The 20960-nt window shown below is 42.2% G+C and overlaps 2 non-coding genes across 2 annotated transcripts; both read right to left on the minus strand.

The window, feature by feature from the left end:
• Window positions 1–1689: 1689 nt before the first annotated feature.
• Trnar-acg lies at window positions 1690–1762 on the minus strand. Its single transcript has one exon. It is a non-coding gene; the product is annotated as a tRNA-Arg (tRNA).
• Window positions 1763–2169: 407 nt separating this feature from the next.
• Window positions 2170–2241, minus strand: Trnaq-cug. The gene has a single exon. It is a non-coding gene; the product is annotated as a tRNA-Gln (tRNA).
• Window positions 2242–20960: the final 18719 nt, after the last annotated feature.

The raw sequence follows: 20960 nt of genomic DNA on the forward strand, positions 1-20960 counted from the left end.
CTAACGAAAGTGCAGGGGTGGACTAAACGGTCTTCTCCCGATAAAAACGAAACCTAAATATGCAAAGAAAGCTGCTGGATGGGGGAAGCTCAGTCGTAGTTTGGCGAGTGGGTAAAACTCCCACACTCTCAAGTTTAGTCTTTTGAAGATTCCATCTCTTAAAAAACTATTATTTATTTTTCATGGTTCAGTTGGAGGAGGATCTTAAAAATTATATGCAGGAGATTCCGCAGATTATTCTTTCGACCCAAGGTTCGGTATTATCTCAGCCAAAGCCAAAAAAAACATTGTCCTTATACATTAACTGCACTCCCCCCACTGCGTCGTCTTCATAACTTTTACGCTGACACATATAAAAGATCTTGGGCTGCACATCAATGAAGGCAAGACAAAGTATATGGTGGCCACGTCAGCACCGAAAACCAACAAATCAACAATATCAAACCACACTGGTCAAACGGGAAGAATAAGGATAGGAGACTACAACTTTGAGACCGTTGATAATTTCTCCTATCTAAGGTCGAAAATCACAACCGATAACAGCTACGATGATGAAATCTGTGCACGGTTGTTGTCAGCCAACAGCACCTATTTCAGTTTACAAAAAACTGTTCCGCTCGAAACGTCTCACCATGGGGTCAAAGCTCTTACTGTACAAGACAATGATCTTACTAGTCCTCATGTATTCCTCGGAGACTTGGGTTCTTAGCAAGAAGAATTACGAACTCTTGGCCGCGTTCGAGAGAAGAATCCTCCGAACAATTTTCGGCCCCCTACATGAGGATGGACGATTCCGTAGCCTACATAACGACGAAATTTATGAGCGATACTATGACCGTCAAGTTGTGAATAAAATCCGGCTCAATAGGTTGCAGTGGGCGGGTCACTTAATCCGTATGGATGAGGATGATCCAGTACGGAAAGTCTATAAGGGCAATATCTATGGTAGAAAAATAAGACGTGGCAGACCATGCCTAAGATGGAGCGATGGCGTAGTTCAGGACGCCAGACAGCTTTTAGGGATATCGAATTGGTGGACCTTGGCGCAAAACCGTGGTGTCTGGAGTTCCTTATTAAGGCAGGCCCAGACCGGATACCGGTTGTTGCGCCGTTGATGATGATGATGACATGTAAATCATTTATGTAACATTATGGCGAAGATTTGCATTAATTTAATTTCTCTTGTAAAATGGAAGTCAACATTGCAACACTATTATTCTACTAAGTGTAATTAATATGCGCCAAACAATATATTGAGCTTTCTGTATTGACACCTTTTTCAGGGTCGTTGTATTTGCGAGAACAGCTTGTTATCATCAGTGCCAAAACGTAAAATAAACTGAAAGAATGTTCTTTCGCGCAACACTTTCCCATTTTTCTGTTAAAAACTGATTTATTACTTCAAAGGTAACAAGTAACGAACACTAACCCGCAAACCTTCACGTAAATAAGTTTCAAATTTCTCGCTCGATGACGTCCCACGAAGTGTGAACCAATCACCGCGTTTTCTTTTCCGCCTTATGGCAATTCAATTTCTAAATCATTGTAATTAATAAATGAGCGTTCCGGGTGGGTTTAATTGGGCAAGGGAGCAGTAGTTTCAGTTTTGCACAAAAAGTTGTTTTCTGACGCAGGGGGTCTAGTGGACTATCAATAAAAAATTTAGAATTTCAAAAAAAGGGACCACCTCGACCCTGCCAGGAGTCGAACCTGGAATCTTCTGATCCGTAGTCAGACGCGTTATCCATTGCGCCACAGGGCCAGTTGGAGTTCTGCTTTAGTTTGCTGTATTGGTGCCGCTTGTGAATGTATTCAGTGAAAGAATCAAATGTCATTCGAACTTCGCAAGACATTTCGATTTCAATCTAAAAATAAAATTATGGAATTTTAATCTTTTCCCAAAGGAGATCGAAATTGGAATCAGGTGAAGAACGCGTTGATCGAATTCTCTTTCCAACAGGAAAAGTCAAGAATGTGTTTACATGAAAACCATCGGCCATGTCAAGCTGACAAAAGGAAATTAAAAAAAATATTTTGTTTTGTGAAAAATTGAACATAATATAACTCGTGTCTTTAATCTATTCATTTTTTGACATTCGTTAAGTTCCAAAAAGCATGCTTTCTACTTGGCAAGCCGGCGTTTGATGAAAAAAGAAGTCGAAAAAGTCCAGGTTCCACCGAGACTTGAACTCGGATCGCTGGATTCAGAGTCCAGAGTGCTAACCATTACACCATGGAACCTTGAAACCGTCGTTCTCTCACTAACTACATCAATGGCAAACTTCTATTAAGATTTCTGCATGAATACCATTTTGTATTGGAAGTATTTATCCCAGAACTCAGGCCGATGATTAATGGCTGCTCGTTGTTTTTGGTTTTAAAATCATTTATTGAAAACCAGTGACTTACATTTAATACATCGCGTTTGTTTCTTATTTCTAGCCTAAATGTAGCTTATCTATCACAATTATATATTAAAACACGGGTGGCTATTGCAATGTTTGGCCTGCCCGACCTTGTCTGACGTTACTTTTTATGGTGTATTTACTTTACACATTGATCATGACAATTTATGATTAAAAAAACAAGTTGGGAAACCGGAAGCTGGACGCTTCAGGTACGAAAGGGTTTGTGTATTGCTTAGTACGTAGCACGTAATATATGCATATAATATGTGAGGATATCAACTTTCGGATGATATTGACATTCATAGTCTTGAATTTGCAAAGAAACAATTGCTTTGACATATTATAACTTTGTTAGTAATAGTGCGATTTTCACCTCTACTTGGTAGGATCGTGTTCTATATTATAGCCTACATCAGTACAAAATTTCGTGGTGCTACGATCAACCTAAAGGGGGTTTTGCAGCCAATTACTAAAAATTATAATATAGAGTTGTAATTAACTTCGGTATGGAGCCCAGGCACCATATAGTGGCAGCCACTTGTTCTTTTTTCAGATTTTTCGGTTGGACTGTTTCTGAGAATGGCACCCTTAACGAAATGATCACTTTCAACCCTTTACAAGAAATGTCAAAACTAAGATCGACTTCGGAAAGTACTAATCGAGACCTTTGATACCTCACATGACTATATTTGATGGAAAAAAAATTTACACCCCCCTTTTGAATATATTCCTGACATCAATGAGTGGTTGGAGAGACGACACGGTGAGATTAATTATAATCTCACCCAGTTTCTCACGGGGCATGGAGAATATCGCCAATACCTGCACAGGTTTAAATTGGACACCTCACCCGACTCTCCAAATTGCGATGGAGTCCCAGAGGACCCAGAGCATGTATTCTTCCACTGTCCGAGATTTGTGGAAGAAAGGAGGAATTTAGAAGAGACTCTAGGAGAAGTGCAGGTACCAGAAAATCTGGTGCCGAAAATGGTGGCACATGAAGAAAATTGGGATGCATGATTGCATCTATCCAAAATAAACTGCGAAAGATAGAGGAGAAGAGAAAAGTGCGGTCACGTGCGCCGTGTCTAGAAGAAAGGTGACTAAGCTAGAATGAACTCACTCCGCCCCGTGATGTAATACCTTATGGTGGTTCCGCGGGGTAGGGAGGGAGTCGGGGGTGGATTTAGTGGGTAAAAATTCCACACGCTGGTGTGTCCAGACCAGTCTCTTTTGAAGATTTTCACCTCCTGAAAAAAAGACGGACAGATAGACAGACAGTAAACTGATTTTAATAAGGTTTTGTTTTACACAAAACTTTAAAAATGGACATATATTTGAAAAAACTGCGCCTGCACCTAGAACGCGAGAAGGTTTATCTAATTACTTATTCTAACTTAATCTAATCTAATAAATAATACTTAAATCTAATGCTTACATCTAATGTGTTAAAAGCGCTGACAATTTTGCGCTTAACCTCTATGCACCCATACCAACCAAGGAGTGTTGAAGAGAGAGACAATGGCGGGTTTTAATGCAGTGCTCACAATTTGGCAAGGCCTTAAGAATGTGGCCAATGAGGTGGAGTTACCCTCCAGCTAAAGTTGCCTCATGAGTGGATTGGGATGATTCTCCGTTCTTTCGAAGAATCTTTCTAAGAGGTTGAGGGTGGCGACGATGGTGACGACGGCTGCGACGGCGGCGATGGTGGCTGCGGCGGCGCTTGTGGAGACGGTGGCGCTGGCGGCAACGGCTGCGGTGTCGATGGTGAAGACGGCGGAGGCGTCGATGATGGAGACGGCGAGTGTGGCTGCGGCGGCGTCTCTTGTGGCTGCGGCGGCTCTCTCACGCACTTTGGTGCGCGCTCACGGAGTCACCACTTTAGTTGTCTATTTTTTTCTTGCTTTCCGTTAATGTGGAAAATTTTGTTGAAATGGAGTTTTACATTTGAATATTGATGAATATTGTTTGATTGGAAAACATGCTGTGTGCACTTCCCGGTGGTCAAGACAGGAGAGACCGGGTTAGCTCCATGCGGTCTTTTCCTATCCCAACCAACGGCACCTTCTCACCGCTAGCCCTCCACACCCGTGGCAAGTTCTAAATAGTGGAGAGTTCGGCGCGCCATCTATTTGCTCGCATTCGCAACATTCGAAATAAATTTCGAATTCGAAATAAACTTCGAATGCTGCGAATCCCGCCGTGACACAAACTCTCGAAGAGGTTCGCCTGTACGCATCGGCGTTGCGACCGCACTTCTTGGTTTTCCAATTGTACGACAAGCCGACGCAGTGTTTCAAAATTCCGCGCTCGAAGGACTCGCACTTCGTCATAGCTTTGGCCGAGCAAGAGATCGGAGAATCGGTCTTATGAGGACTTTGTATAGAGTCAGCGGGATAGGGAAATCAAGGCTGATTAGTTTGAAAATGAGTCCGTTGACCGACACGGAATCAAATGCCTTTTCAAGGTCTAACGCACACACTACTATGGGTTTGTTACTGACTGTACTCACTGAGTCGTGAAGGTAGCTTAGTGTGTGTTGAGTCCCGTGCTTTGCCCGGTACCCAAATTAATGGTTCGGAATAATGTTTTTCCGATCGCAATGTTGGACTAATCCCACTGTCCATGCTTTTTCGAAAAGCTTGCCCAAGTTGGAGACGAGAGAGACGGGCCTGAAGTTTTGTGCACAGGTGGATACTAGACAGCTACCACACACCCCGTTGCCCCTTAAGAAGGGATATCACTGCGAGTACCCACGATTTTAAATTGCTCTGCCATTGAGCATGAACGAGATATAACGAAAACCGGATCAGCTGCGTTTGACATGCCACCCGGACTTGCCAATCTGTTGGTGAGATTGACACGTTTTTGTATATGTATAAGTAAATACGTGAAACTACTTTTGGCTATATGGGTGAGTACGCATTAGTGTCATGGCTAACATATTCTTTTCATCCCTTACCAATGCGATTTGACGAAGTTTATGGTTTGTCCTTCTTTAGCACCGATCATGTGTACGGATGAGTTTCCGCAATACATTTGCAAGTCGGGGCATTTTAGTGTGGGTACTGCCTATTAAATATACTGTGGTTTTGTGGTTCGTGAAAGCCGCCTTTTTTCTTAATGGCGATTATCTTTGCTACTTTCCAAGTAGAGGGAAAGTAGCCATTATTGATGCAATTATTGAAGACTGCAAGAAGGAACTTCATTGATGCCCTGGGGAGGTTCTTGATGACAATATTTGCTACGTCATCTGGTCTGGTTGATTTTTTGCCGTTAAGGCTTTTAGTGATGGCTGCGAGCTGTGATAAGCTCAAAAAGGTTTTTGGACCATTTGAGGGATGAGTTAGAGATGAAGAAGGTAGTTAATTTGAGTGAATGCTCATGAAGAAAGTCTTTGATTGTCGTGCCTACAATCGAACTGACGACCTGCGTGTTTCTAGGCGAAGGAGAGATTAGTTGATTTAGGAAAGACTCCGCGAGTACTTGAGCTTTCCTAGCGTCTCTGCCGATGTTTTCATTGTTCTTGGTAAGAACGAAGTTTTTGCATCTGTTGCGGCCTGTCGGCCTATTTATGTGTTATTATATTAGATCCGGGTTTCATATCTGCTAGCTTGCGGGTGAGTTTCTTGCTACGGAATTGTTCCACCATTTGACTGATTAATGTACTAAGGCAGTTATTCCGAGAAATTAACACTTTATATTCGGTGTTAGTTCTGTTGTTATTTTTGTGGAAGTTTTATTATCTCGTGCCGCAGTTTATTAAACTGAATCTCATCGATTTTGAGGAGCTTTGTATTCTGCGTGTAGTAGAGAATTCTTTACCCGTTAGTTTTTGGGAGACAGTGATTTTTTTAGGTTTAGCTGTGGTGCTAATTCTGCCCTGAACTTATCCCAGTTAGTATGGGCGAATGATCTTATTGTGTTGGGTATTCGCTTTTGCAGTTGAGAGTTTAAGGAAATTTTGAGTTCAACTGCGAAGTGATCGAACATTCCTGGTATTAGTGGCTGCTGTTCCAACCGTTTCGGAAAAGGGGAAGAAGATGAGTTCGCTTATCTTCTAACATGTCTATTTGTTTTCTTTGGAAAGTATACATTCCCAAAATTCATCGAATTTCGGATGTCAAAAAGTCAAAAAGGTTTCATTCGTTGAAAGCCTGCAGTAGGTAGTTAGTAAATGTCACAATCGATTGGGTTTCATTGCAAAAAAGCCCCAACCCCCTTGAAGGTTTTACAAAGACGCATTTCAAAAGTGTATGAATATCGTATACATTTCATTTTACAATGTGAACAATATTTCGGCTCGTCGAGAAAAAGGTACCGAGATCGTGCGATAAGTCTTCCATTCCTCAAATGCAATAAAAGATAAAAGAGTGAATTAGAGACAATATGCATAATTTTGTGGCGCAGCGGGGTTAATTCGATTGACAGTGGCCACCATCGGTGTTCTCCGTGGCGGAGCAGGCCACGATTAATTAATTTTTTGAATTGAAAAAATATGAATATTGATAAGTTGAAAAATGTCAGTTTTGAAAAAAGAAGATTATGTCCCGTCCCTATGTAATGAGTGTATTTTTGCCTTCAGTGGATTTAAAGTAATTTGCAATTCAATTAAGTTCTCCAAAGTGTCATGTAGTGGCTAACATGTCTGATGTTAGTGAAAAGGAAGAGTTTTCACTAGACGAAAAGTTTTCTGGTATTTTAACATCACCACTCACCGAAGCACAATGTCTGGTTCTGAATGGTATTCCAAATAAAGACGCTCAAAGGGATGTGTGGCTTTACCTAACAAGGTAGAACCACAATATCTGATTGCTGGCGCCGTTTGGGCATATGTATTGAATTTCGCTCTGAATGGTCACACAAGTAGTCAGTGTTTTCGATTATTAGAAGTATTTGAGAGCTGTGAATGTGTTTTATTCATTCTTTGTTTTCTGGATCCTCAGTTACGTATCAACATATTTTTGAAAGGGAAGAACTTGGTGCACGTGAACAAACTTCGATGGTTGTGAACAAAAGGAATCATCCGAACAAATTATTTTGGTTTATTATGGTTGGTTTGCAGGTTTACATGAAAACGGAAGGACATTAGAAGATTATTCTTACCAAATTGACAGCAAGTTAGGTAATCACACTTTGAGATAACGCTGGATAAGGATCCGTTGCATGTAAGCAATCTGTTCAAATAAATCCTGAAAGGATCGGACTTTGCAAATGTTGAAATCCATCCAACTATGTACATAATTATCTGATACATAAATAAAAGAAGCCTCGTTAGTTTTAATTCAATGTTGGTAGTAGAACTCAAGACTAAAGGACGCGTAATACGGTATTGGTTTGATTTCGAGTAAGAAAGTAACGACTAAAACTTGGTAAGAAACTTTCTTTTTAAGCAGACCTTCATATTCTAAGCGACAAAATTGTTTTAACAGAAAAAGGATCAAAAACCCACATAACAGTATAGATAAAGGATGCAGGTCCTCTAAAAAGAAGAGGCAAAGGCAAGTTGTTAGTTAAGAAACAAAAATGGAAATAATTAAACGTTTCGACGGAGGAGAAAGCCGCGCAAATTACTGTTTTCTTAGGATTAAAGGCATGTGCTGTCAGACAAATAAAAAGGAATGCGGAAAAAATTCGCGAGCATATTAAGGCGGGCATTTCTTCACCAGGAACTACCATAATAACAAAACACCGATCCTTTGTATAAGAGAAGACGGAAAAATTGCTGTATGTTTGGATTCTCGACATGAACCAGAGAAACATACCAATTTCATCCAAGAAAAGGCAATGAGTTTGTTAAATACCATGAGAAGTAAAAACGAAGCGTTCGCCATTGGAAGAAGCTAGTGCTGATTATAAAGAAGCAAAAAAATCCCGACATGCTTAAAAGTATTATTAATGAAGGCGGTTACAGCCCGAGACACGTTTTTAATGTCGATGAGATAGGACTTTACTGGAAGCGTTTACCAGGCTTCAAGGAAATGCCTCTGGCAATTTCAAACTGAAGCCTCTACTGGTGTACCATTCAGAAAATCCAAAATATTTCGAAAACCACGCTGCCAGTTATTTGGAGAGGTAACAAAGCCTGTCGTAAAATCTGGCCAGAAGCGGTTGAGTCTCCTTCTGGCATTGATATCGACAGCGATTCAGAAATCAACAGAGAAATTCTTGAGATTGCGAAAACTATAGGCTTTGACGAAATCGATGAGAGGATATATTTGACGTAATTAATACTCTTGAAGTGCCACTTTCCAACGAAGAATTGTTGAATATTGTAGAATTGGTACAACAAAATTTAGACGAGCGAGAAAACGAGTTTTCAGCCAAAAAAATTTCCAACAGGCAATGAAAGAAGGCAGACGGTGTCCTTTTCAACAAGTAAAAGTGTTGAATGTTATCGGGAATTGTACAAATCGAGAGAGCTTAAAGCAAGTCAGACAAATTTAACTAAATTTTTCAAACCGTCAACATCTGGGACAGCTTCTCCACTGCAAACCTCAGCAGGGATTCATCGCGTTTCGTCATTAAGTGATGAGGAGTGACTCATAAATATTCATATTTATATACATTGTACTTTTATAATTATGTGTAATTTTATAACATTTTCTAATAAGTCCTCTTTATTTTGATAGTATAAACTAAAAACGTTTACAATTTTGTATGTATTTTGAATTGATTCTTCATAATCATCAACGGCGCAACAACGGGTGTTCGGTCTAGGCCTGCCTTAATAAGAAACTCCAGACATCCCGGTTTTGCGTGGAGGTCCACCAATTCGATATCCCTAAAAGCTGTCTGGCGTCCTGACCTACGCCATCGCTCCATCTTAGACAGGGTCTACCTCGCCTTCTTTTTCTAACATAGATATTGCCCTTATAGACTTTCCGGGCTGGATCATCCTCATCCATACGGATTAAGTGACCGGTCACCCTAGCCTATTCGTCCATCCTCATGTGGGGGGCCAAAAATTCTTCACAGGATTTTTCTCTCGAACGCGGCCAAGAGTTCGCAATTTTCCTTGTTAAGAACCCAAGTCTCCGAGGAATACATGAGGACTGGCAAGGTCATTGTCTTGTACAGTAAGAGCTTTGACCCTATGGTGAGACGTTTCGAGCGGAACAGTTTTTGTATGTTGAAATAGGCTCTTTTGGCTGACAACAACCGTGCGCGGATTTTTTCATCGTAGCTATTATCGGTTGTGATTTTCGACCCTAGATAGAAGAAGTTATCAACGGTCTCAAAGTTGTAGTCTCCTATCTTTATTCTTCCCATTTGACCAGTGCGCTTTGATGTTGTTGGTAGGTTTGTTTTCGGTGCTGACGTTGCCACCATATATTTTGTCTTGCCTTCATTGATGTCCAGTCCAAGATCTCGCGCCGCCTGCTCGATTTGGAGGAAGGCAGGTTGTAGGTCTCGGGTGGTTCTTCCCATGATGTCGATATCGTTAGCATAAACCAATAGTTGGGTGGACTTAACGAGGATCGTACCCCTTGCATTTACCTTAGCATCACGGATCACTTTCTCGAGGGCCAGGTTAAAGAGGACGCATGATAGAGCATCCCCTTGTCGTAACCCGTTGTTGATGTCGAATGGTCTTGAGAGTGATCCTGCCGCTTTTATTTGTCCTCGCATATTGGCCAGGGTCAGCCTAGTTAGTCTTACCAATTTCGTCGGGATACCGAATTCCTTCATGGCTGTGTACAGTTTTAGCCTGGCTAGGCTATTAAAGGAGGCTTTAAAGTCGATGAAGAGATGGTGCAACTGATGTTCATATTCGAACAGTTTTCCCATCGTGATATTTCCCTTTTTATGTATGAGACAGATAAGGCCTCTTTGCCAGTCGGGACTTCCAACTCGGCGATGTTCTGGTTGTTCAGTAGTTCAATGTTTGTGGCCGTATCAATGATAACGTTTTTCAGGTGGGTGTGAAGATTATTTGTAGATGCTTCATCTCCAGGATCTCTGTTGACTGCGGTTATTGCGGCATCCATTTCCCTCTTATAGGTGTTGCGGATGGCTTCAGTGTTAATTCTCACCTGATTGATTCATTCTTAATAGGTGCTATATGCGAAATATTAGTTTGGTACTTAATAATTAACAAGCGACAATTAATGAACAATTGTATTCATCTTTATCTTATGCATACGAGCATGCGTTTCTTACGCTTCGACTTATCACTTTCATGGAACCAATTAACGTGTTAAGTCGAGGTATGTCTGCATACATTGGTCAGAAAAAGTTTGCATGCAATTGAATCGTAATGTTGTAAGGCTCCTCACGTTTACGCGGGTTCATGACTAATCATTATTTCAATTCCTGGGGCTCAATACGGAGCCTTGCGGGACACCTGCGGAAGCAACGTCCTCCGGGGGTTCGTGACTAAATTTCAGCTATCGACGATAGCAGCGAGATAGATGGGAATACCAACCTTCGCTAGGGATTTACTTACTAGATTCCAATTGGCCGAATTGAATGCATTTTTCACGTCCAGTAACCTTGGAATATTTGCTGGTACTACCCTTACCGTGAATTGCACCTTCGGCCAAGCCAGTAACCAATTTGATGGCATCCATGGTTTTGGTTCTCAACAACCGGGGTTAATCTATTATAGATTAGCCCCTCTAACATTTTCCCCATAGTGTCCAAAAGACATATTGGTCTGTATGAGCATGGTTCATCTGCAGGTTTACCAGGCTTAGGCAGAAGTACCAACTTCTGCCGCTTCCATGCGGCCGGATTCCACGGGAAGCTTAAGGACCTTATTCGGTACTCCGTCCAGGCCCGGCGCTTTATTATCTCCTATTCCATCGCAGATCTCCAGCAGCTCGTTTTTGGTGGCTGGCGAAATTGCCATCACATTCAGAAGTAGGTGGGATGTGTCGGTGCCCTCTTCTTGCTGAGGGAATAACCCTTGTATGATTTTCAGCAACAGGTTAGGACAAGTGATCTGCGGAGATGAACGGCCTCTGGATCGTCCCATCATGATTCTATAAGGACTCCCCCATGGGTTTACATCTGCTTCTGAGCAAATTTTCTTAAAGCGTTTCCTGTTGCTTCGCTGGATGGCAATCTTGGGATTTTTGCGGGCTGCCTTATAAGTGCACTCTTTTGGCCTCTGATCGACACTAACTGGCTCGGTGGCAGGCTGATCGAAGGCTGGCCAGTTCACCGTTCCACCAGTAGTTTGGCCTTCTATTGGGGAATGAGCACCTCCTAGGCATGGACGTGATACATGCTTTGGCGATGCGTTGGGCTGGACAGCTCTCTCCGTAGAGGTGTATGTTTTATCAGGTTGATCTAACCACACCTCTGTGAAGGTCTGCTCATCTAAAGCCTTTGCAGACCAGTCTGAAATATTTTTCGGTGTCGGGCATGATGGGTTTTCGCCCTGTGGCTCGACGCATGTTTCAAAGAAGATTACCTGGTGATCACTGTCGGTGTAGCGTTCGCTGACGCACCAGGACATACCATGCACCAACGCAAGGCTGACCAAGGTCAGGTCTACAATTGAACCTTTCTGAAAAGGGTCTACAGCACCTTTGTTAGCCAACTATGTCCATCTGCGTAAAAGCTTCTAATAAACTACGCCCCTTGGCATTTGATTCTCTGCTACCCCACTCAATGGCCCAAGCGTTGAAATCACCAACAATCCCCTTTGGGCTTCGTCCCCTTCTGTCGAGAATAAGATTATAAAACATTTCCTCGAATTCAGACAGTGCCAAACTGGGTGGGGTGTAGCAGCTATATATATATACACCCCTTATTTTCGCCCACACAAAGCCACTGGCTGCCTGACTTACATTGTATGACCTGTCGACCGCAAGCCCATATCGCGGCTCCACCAGTGGAATCTCCGACCCATATGCCACCGTAACGGTTTCTATAGGGTCACTTATAATGGCGATTTCCATCTCATATTCGAACGTTGTCTGCTCAAGTAAATCCTGAGGGACCCTGCAATGTTTGAGGTTTATTTGAATAAACCTCATTTTTTCATTGCAGTGAGCGCCGGTTATCTTATCCCTATTCTACTTCGTACAATAGGCATTTGGGGTCCATATTGCACTACCTGGCAATATGGTCTCTCTCCTCTCTAGGGTATCCGTCTGCCTGTGTGTCTGTCTGTCACACTCGATTTACCCGGAAACTGCTGAACCGATTGTCACAAAATTTTGTGAGAACATGTGGGCTGTGTATTCCTTTACATTTCTGATATTCATCTGAAACAGGTCTCGTTCTCAGAACCTACCCAACCGAAAACTCTGAAATAATACTGATGCAACTATATGAAATCTGCAAGTTAATAATAGTACATTATCATGTTTTAAAAATTTACCGGAAAAATCCCCTTAAGTTCATCCCAAAGGTACAACATTTGTAGTCAGCATAAGCGGTAATATAGCACATGATTGAAGGCAGTCCGACTATTATTAACAAAGTTATAGAAGGTAAAAGTTCGCATTTCAGGTGAATTTATGGTACCCTAAGAAATGGATGACGTCATCATCATATAAAGTGAACTTATATGAACGGCGGGGTCCATGGGGACGTTTTAGTTCTCCTTTTTCGGCTTCTTTTAATTATTTGCATATCTATGTCAATTACTCGAGGTAGACATATGTATGTATGTGCTAATAAAGCTTGCGGGTAGTAACCAATATAATAGACATCTGCGTACCTGATTTACCAGGTTATTAATTTACGTACAGAACATATATATGTATACTTTTGTGCATGGAGTAAAGTAGAAATGTGTGAAGATGCGTCAAATCACTAGTCATGACCATGCGCACATATATATTGTGTATAAGTGGCGCCATTTTGTGTTGTTAGGTTTGAAGGAGGCTCTCCGTATATGTATGAGGGGTGTACATTTTTTTCACAGAATATGGTCATGTAGAGTATCAATCTTACCACATCAAATGCTTAGGTATTCTTAGAGATTCGAGCAAAGTTCGCTAAAAACATATCTTATCGCTGCAACACTTTCCATGGCTCCACCTTGTCAGATGCAATACAGTTGCTTAATAAACAGTCCTCGACCTTGACAGCCATTCAGCCGTTGAGACTTCTGGTTTAGTACTGTATTTACTGTATCTTCAGTTGTGTCTACTTCTCCTTCTGCCAAGAATGACCATAACAAGCCCATCGGTTCAGGACAATCACTGAGTTCCGCCGAAAATGTGAACCGCAACACTGGTGCAGTGCCAAAATTGCAGCGATTGACGTCGTTATCTGCGTGTTCCCGGCGGCTTAGGAATTCGTTAGACGAGACTGTGACTTCCGAAAAGGCGCTTCCTACTGTGCCTAACAGTGTAACCTCAACATCATCTCAGAAGTCTATGCACCAGGCCTCTCAATCTGTGTTCATTTCGTCTGCAATGTCTTCCTACATCAGGGTTACTTCTCCTAGCTCTACACCCCTGATCCAGTGGCCCCTATGCGACGAGTTACGGTCTACTGAGCCTCCGATCCTGTTTCGCTCTATCGCGCCTACAACGGGACAATATCCGCAGCCTCCTCAGCAAGTCACGAATCGGAACACAGCCGCCCCATTTTTTGACATCGTTCCTGTCACCACGAAGCTCCACTTCCCGCCGCTGCCATATATCCTGGCACTTCATCCACCCATACCAGTGGCCCCAAGCTAAAGGTAGCGTCCCCACCTGAACAGCTCTTTATCTCCTGGCTAGCGTTCACAACTTCTACGGACGATGTTCTGGAGTATATAAAGGGCAAAGTTCGCTTACTTTCTCCTCTGTCCTGCGTTAAACTGACAAAAGACAACAACACAGACCGGGTGTTTGCATCTTTCAAGGTTACTTATCCACACGAAGTTGACGTCCTCGGCAACCTCTCTTTCTGGCCTGAAGGTGTATTCATCAAGCCATACAAGCGCCCCTATTCGCGAGTAAATTTCAGGGCAATCCACCTGCCACGCCGAGCTATATTACTGTATCCATGTTTACTTTCCGTCTGTTTTATCAGAACGTCAGAGGTTTAAGAACCAAGCTTGGGGCTTTCAATTTATCCGTGCTGGCTTAGCAACACCATGCCATCTGTATCTCCGAAACCTGACTGAACGATGCTATATTAAACTCCGAGCTCCCCGAAGGGTACTCCACTTTCCGCTGTGACAGGGACCGGAATGCATCTCGTAAGTCCACCGGCGGTGGGGCCCTAATTGCAATAAAAGATACACTCCCCGCCGAACTCGTCTTCTCCTCCTCCGGCTTTCCTTTTGATTGTGTTGCTCTTCGTGTCTCCTCGCCTAACTTCCTCCCGTTCATTGTATCTTGTGTATATGTCCCCTGTGCTAGCCCTTCTCATCTGTATGAATAATTGTTTGACAGTTTGTCTGAACTCCTTCTCGTCAGATTCCCTTCTCTCCCTTTCTTTCTTTGCGGAAATTTCAACCTGCCCATGCTCCACTGGCCTAATCATCCTAGCCTTCCAATTCCTTCCAACAACCTCTCCCATTCTTCTCTTTATGAACACTTGCTCTGCCCTGAATTTCAATACCTTAAAAAACTTCTTGGGCCGCACTCTCGATCCCTTCTTTTCCAACCTCGTGGAGCGCCACCTCTCTTTATTTCCTTGCACATCCCCGTATGTTAAAACTGACGCTCACCACCCCGTGGTTGAATTTGAAGCGGAGCCCCCTCGTTCAAAACTCAAAACCAAGCGTAAATCCACTAAGTTCAACTTCCGCAAAACCAATTTTGACAGTCTGAACTCAACTTTACCGTCTTTCAACTGAGTAAATATATTAAACAACTCATCGTGTGATAAACCTCTAAAAACTTTTTAAAATATTCTGTCCGATCTACTCTCCTGCTTTGTCCCTTCTTCCCCTCCCTGGCTACGTTCGTACCCAACTTGGTTCACAACAGAAATTCTTATTAATACTCGCTTGAAACATACACTGCGGAAGAAGTTTCGCTCTTCTAAGAAAGACCCCGACTTTGCTCACTTTAGGTCTATACGCTCTACTATGAAGTCAATGGTCAGAAAAGCGCGTAAAAGGTACTTATTGAGTGTCGAAGCCGCCCTTGCCGGCGGTAACTTGAAACCCTTTTGGACTCACGCTCGCAGTTCTCGTAATCCCACTCAATCTCTCCCTTCTTCTATCAGCTTCGTTGACTCCACTGCCAACTCCCTACAACAATCCTGCGACCTTCTCTGCACCTACTCCACTTCAGTGTTTTCTCCCTCGAGCCCTCCACCCTCTACACCTCTCATAACTGCAGACTCCTCCAAATCTCTAGCCATTCATCTCCTTACGCCTTCCTTGGTTGAGTTCCTCATTGATAATCTTGACCTCAATGTTGGATCTGGCCCCGATACGCTTCCTTAATTGTAGAAAATATATTTCCCTCCCCCTAAGTATAATCTACACCAAAAATCTAGATGAATTCTACTTTCCCCGTCTCTGGAAAGAGGCCCTTATCATCCCTACCCTCAAGATCGGAGAGCCTTCTCTTGCTGTGAACTGGCGCCCCATTTCCCTTCTCTCCTCTTGCTCCAAAATCCTGGAAAGATTCGTTAACGACTGGTTGACCGCGCACTTCGATCACCTCATTGTCAAAGAGCAGCATGGTTTCGTGAAACATAGATCTACGGCTTCAAACTTTCTGGTCTTTACCAACTTTGTTGCTAAATGCTAGAATTCACGAGAGGAAGTAAATGCTATTTATATTGATTTCTCCAAAACGTTTGATACCATTGATCATAACATTCTCCTCTCTAAACTTTCATTACTAGACTTCCCTCCCTCAGTCATCTCCTGGCTGCAAAGTTTCTTTTCATGGTTACTCATCTCGTTCTTTCTCTCCTTCCTCTGGTGTTTCCCAAGGTTCTATACTTGCCCCGCTACTCTTCCTGTTTTTATCAATGATCTCGTGTCTATCCTCATCTGCCCGTATTTGCTTTACACAGACGACCTTAAATTGTTTGCCTCTGTTTCGACTCCGTTGGACTGTGCTCTCCTACAGTCCAACCTTGATAATTTAGTCCGTTGGTGTTCGGTCAACAAGCTAACACTGAATGTCAACAAATGCGACTAGATGCGCTATTCCCTTAAACCCTCCTTAACATCCTTTCCTATTCTCTCAGTGGACAACCCCTTTCACTACTGACCTCCTTCAAAGACCTGGGTGTAATATTCGACGACAAACTTCGTTTCAATTCCCACTTCGTTGACATCATCAATAGAGCTTCCAAAATGTTTGGTTTTATCCTACGTTCCTTCTCCGACTTTTACTCAATCCAGCCCTCCTTAGCACTCTTCAATTCCCTTGTCAGAAACATCCTTTAATATTACTGTGTAGTCTGATCCCCCTTCCGCATTCGTGATTGCCACGCTCTTGAAATTGTACAACGCAAATTCACCCGGACCCTCTTTTACAAAAAGAACCTTCCACGGGTTGATTATCCGTCACGACTCCACACCCTTAATCTCCCCTCCCTACAGCAACGCCGTATCTTCTTTGATATGTGTACTCTTTTCAAACTCTGCAATTGTCTGATGGACTGCTCCTCCAACTCGGATATTACTTTCCGTATCGCCTCGTCTCATAACGCACGTAGAGCGGACATTTTTGATGTACCCTTCGCGGAGCTCGAGATTTACTTCCACTCCCCGATCCCGAGGCTATGCCGGTCCTACAATGCCGTACAGCTTGGGTCCTTTGACTCTATTTCCTTCTCTACTTTTAAGCGTGAAATAAGTCATTCACCTGCTCCTCCCTCTGAGGACAATATGTAATAAGGAAATGGTTTTCTGTGTATTGTCCTCATTAAATAAATAAATAAATGAAAGGGCTAGTACTTTTCGAAAACCGTCTAACTTTTGATATTGGGTTAAACATGGAGAAGTGATAGCTCAAAATATGGCCCCCAAAAAGTGAAGCAGATCTCGTTCTCAGAAGCGGTTGAAAACAATCATCCGACTGTCAACAAACTACTTCCTGGATTTGAGAAAAAATGGCTGACATTGTTAATCGATATCTTGGACAAAGTGAAAATGCTAGCCAAAACAGAAAATTGTATTTAAACGGCATAGGAAATTGTTTGTAACAACTTTCCATTAATATTTGCACTAGGTAAGTATAATACTAATATCGAACAGTATTGGGCATACTTCTTCTTTTTCTTCAAACTTTGTCCCGTTCACAAGCGGGGTCGGCTCATTGTGATCGGTTTCACCAGTTTATTCTATTGGGCATATTTGTATTCGTGTTGTACAGATGTATGGTAGAGTCGGACTCAATTTCCTATAAGAAAATGAAAAGGGCGGTGTAGGCAAAAAACAATGTATAAACAAACTCGAAAGAAAAGCACTTGAAAACAAAAAAACATAACATATTCTTTTTCTTCTGCACTTTTGTCAGGCGAAAAAGAAGACGAGGCCTCCCCTGCCTAAGATGGAGCAATGGCGTAGGCCGAATTGGTGGACCTCGGCGCAAAACCGGGATGTCTGGAGTTCCTTATTAAGGCAGGCCTAGACCGGTTGTTGCGCCGTTGATGATGATGGTGATGACTTTTGTCAGGTAAATGTGTGTGCCTGTATCAGATATCAGACAGAAAAATGTCTGTGACAGATAAATGTCTGTGACAGATAAATGTCTGTTTTAAACAAAGCCTGGTTCTCTATTAGGCAAATTTCTGAGTCTGTCTCAGATATCAGATAGCAGGAAGACATACGCGTGGATTACAAGAGAAGAAGCAAATTGCTTCTTAAGTGGTCTCCTCCGTCATCAAGTGGATGCGGACTCAGGACTCCCTGTATCCTCAGCAACAAAATCGTTATTTAAGCTTACCTCAACTGGGAAATCGGAATGGCTGCGGTCATTGCTGGGCTGTAGAAACCAAAACCATTTGTTTTCTTCTCCCTCAAACAGCTCTCAAAGCCTTTCCGCCATCTGAGTACACGGACGGTGTACTACCTTCGACACCTTGACTAACCCCAAACGTCCCGAAGGAAGACCGCAAAGCCTGCGATCTAGTCCCAGCGGCCACTAATTGTAAGTCGATCACGCTTGATGAGTATCGGGCCCATGCTCTACGGCTTCCGGTTGACCGAGAGGTAGTAGGAAGAACAGGAGGTAGGAGGTAGGAGGAATGCATCTGGAGTACTCTACCCAGGGAGGGCATTCCCGGAATACTAATAACTAATCGCAGGCGACATATAACGGCGCAAAATATCACATGGAATCAACTATTCCAGAATGGCTGACGAGTGGGCCGCCCCAGAAGCACATGGCGCGAGACAGGAATGCAAGTCTCTCAGGAAGTCCTGGAGGAAACTTAAGCACAATATCGATGGGGCGTAATGACAGGGGAATTCGCGTCAGCGTACCGAAATAACATCAAGTAAACTTGAAATTAAAATAAAAGATATGACGACAGGACCGTACGCGTTGAACTGTAAAACTGCGGATCCGAGTGTAGCGATGGAAAGGGAGGATCCACGATGGATCAAATCCTCGATGAATATCTCTTCTGCATCAGAGGTAGGGTAAGGCTCAGCCAAGAGGTTCTCACTCTACCTTGGCATCCTCAGGCCATTCTATTGGAGGATGCCCCTTTTCTAAAGGGAGTTTCGCAGAGCTATAAAGGAGGAAGGAAAAAGGAGTAAACAATTAAAGTCTCATATACGAAAAAGTTGCTTCTCCCCAGCCCTTTTATCATATATTTTGCTGAACATTTTTTAAGGTTTTACGTAAAACAAAACCTTATTAAAATCGATCGGATATCTGCCTGTCTAACACATGCGATTTACTTGGAAACTGCTAAATCAATTATCATGAAATCTAGTGAGAACGTGTAGTGTGCGAATCCCTTTACATACAACGGGTAGCATCATTTTGAACTGGGTTGAAGTGGGCTCCCCATACATGTGAAAGGGGGTGTAAATTGTTTTTCCACATAATATGGTCGTCTAGGGTATCAAATGTAATTTTCGAAGCAGATGATATTTTTGATACCCGTTGAAACATAGGGGAGTGAGGGCTCAAAATATGTGCCCCAAAAAGCGTAACAGGTCCCATTCTCAAAACCTATCCAATCGAAAAAAAACTGCAAAAAGTCACATTGTGCACCCATGCAAAATCTGAGCCTCAATACATCCCATTCCGATATCTGCTTCAATAGAGTTAAAAATATAATAGTAGATTCGTCTTGGAAGTACAAAATTTGGTGGATGTGAAACAACAAAAATCCAACTATTATCAACGAAGTCATAGAAGGTCGAAATTGTGTTTTTCATGTGAATTTATGGCCATTTACAACGTGTATGACGTCAACATCATATAAAGCGAACTGATATGAACGGCGGAGTTGGAGTTTGTAAATGTCATATATCCAGAAATATTTTGAATTGGAGGTATACGCGAATGGGAAAACGGGAATAGGTATTTTCTCACACAAGATGAACATAAAACCTTTATTCACGAAGCGTCTGATTTCCGGTATTCCAACTTGTTTATATCTGTTTTTGGTGAACTTCTTCACATTTGCTAATAATGTTGAACTCCTAGTGTGAAGTGTATGGAATTAGCTGCTGCAGTAGAATACTTTTCAAGTAAATTATTTGTGTAAATAGCCGCTGAATTTTTACTTATTACGCAAGTGCAACTGCCACCCACTCAAAGTTCCTCACATACGGAAACATTAAGCTTTTTATATTTTAGGCAAAGTGAATGAGTCTAAATGGCGTACTGTTTTATTTCGCCCAAATGTTGTGCAAATACAATTTATAGCAACTTCAAAATCACGAAAAAAATTTCCATCCGCGCGACAATTTTGAATAATAGAAATAATAATCGTTGGGACAACAATCCATATTGGGTCAAGGTCTCGAATCCTGCAGCACTTCATTGAAGACCGTATCGGTACACTACAGTAGGAGTACTAGCAGTACTGTAGGAAGCAATGTGGTCAGCATTGCGCTCGCCCGAACTTATTATACTGATTTGACTCAGGTACTCATTCACAGATGTGTCGACTGTTATCTGACATTCAGTCACGATAATAAATCACGCTGTCACCGCTGCCAGCGCTCTAACCACTTAAGACACAATTTTGAATGATAAACTTAATACTGAGCTAACGAACCACGATTAATTTCAAGGATGTTAACTTCTCCAATCCACTCTAGCCTGGTCAAACGTTGTGTCTATGTACATTCAATAATACGTAACCGGGACAAGATTAGGTACAGCAAAAAGGACAACGTGCATTTTTCTTGGTCAATGTTCGATGGGAATAAAGAATTATTATTAAATTCAACTTTCCATATGTTCAAATGAAATTGGATTCTTGAGTTTAGGGGAAAGCTACCAATTGTTAGGTTTTTTTTAAATAAATAAAATGTCCAACATTTAGGATCTAAAGAAATGTCAGGATTGGAATTATGCAATTGAGAGGGTAATTAGGAAGCTAAAGAGTGTTATAACGAAAGAAAGAAAAAAAGTGAAAAAAGGAATATTAGATATTATTGAATCACTCTCTTATCGGATTGAACTTAGGAAAGGCGATGTAACATACAAA

The sequence above is a fragment of the Hermetia illucens genome, chromosome 2 (genome assembly GCF_905115235.1).
Source record: "Hermetia illucens chromosome 2, iHerIll2.2.curated.20191125, whole genome shotgun sequence".
Classification (NCBI taxonomy): Eukaryota; Metazoa; Arthropoda; class Insecta; order Diptera; family Stratiomyidae; genus Hermetia; species Hermetia illucens.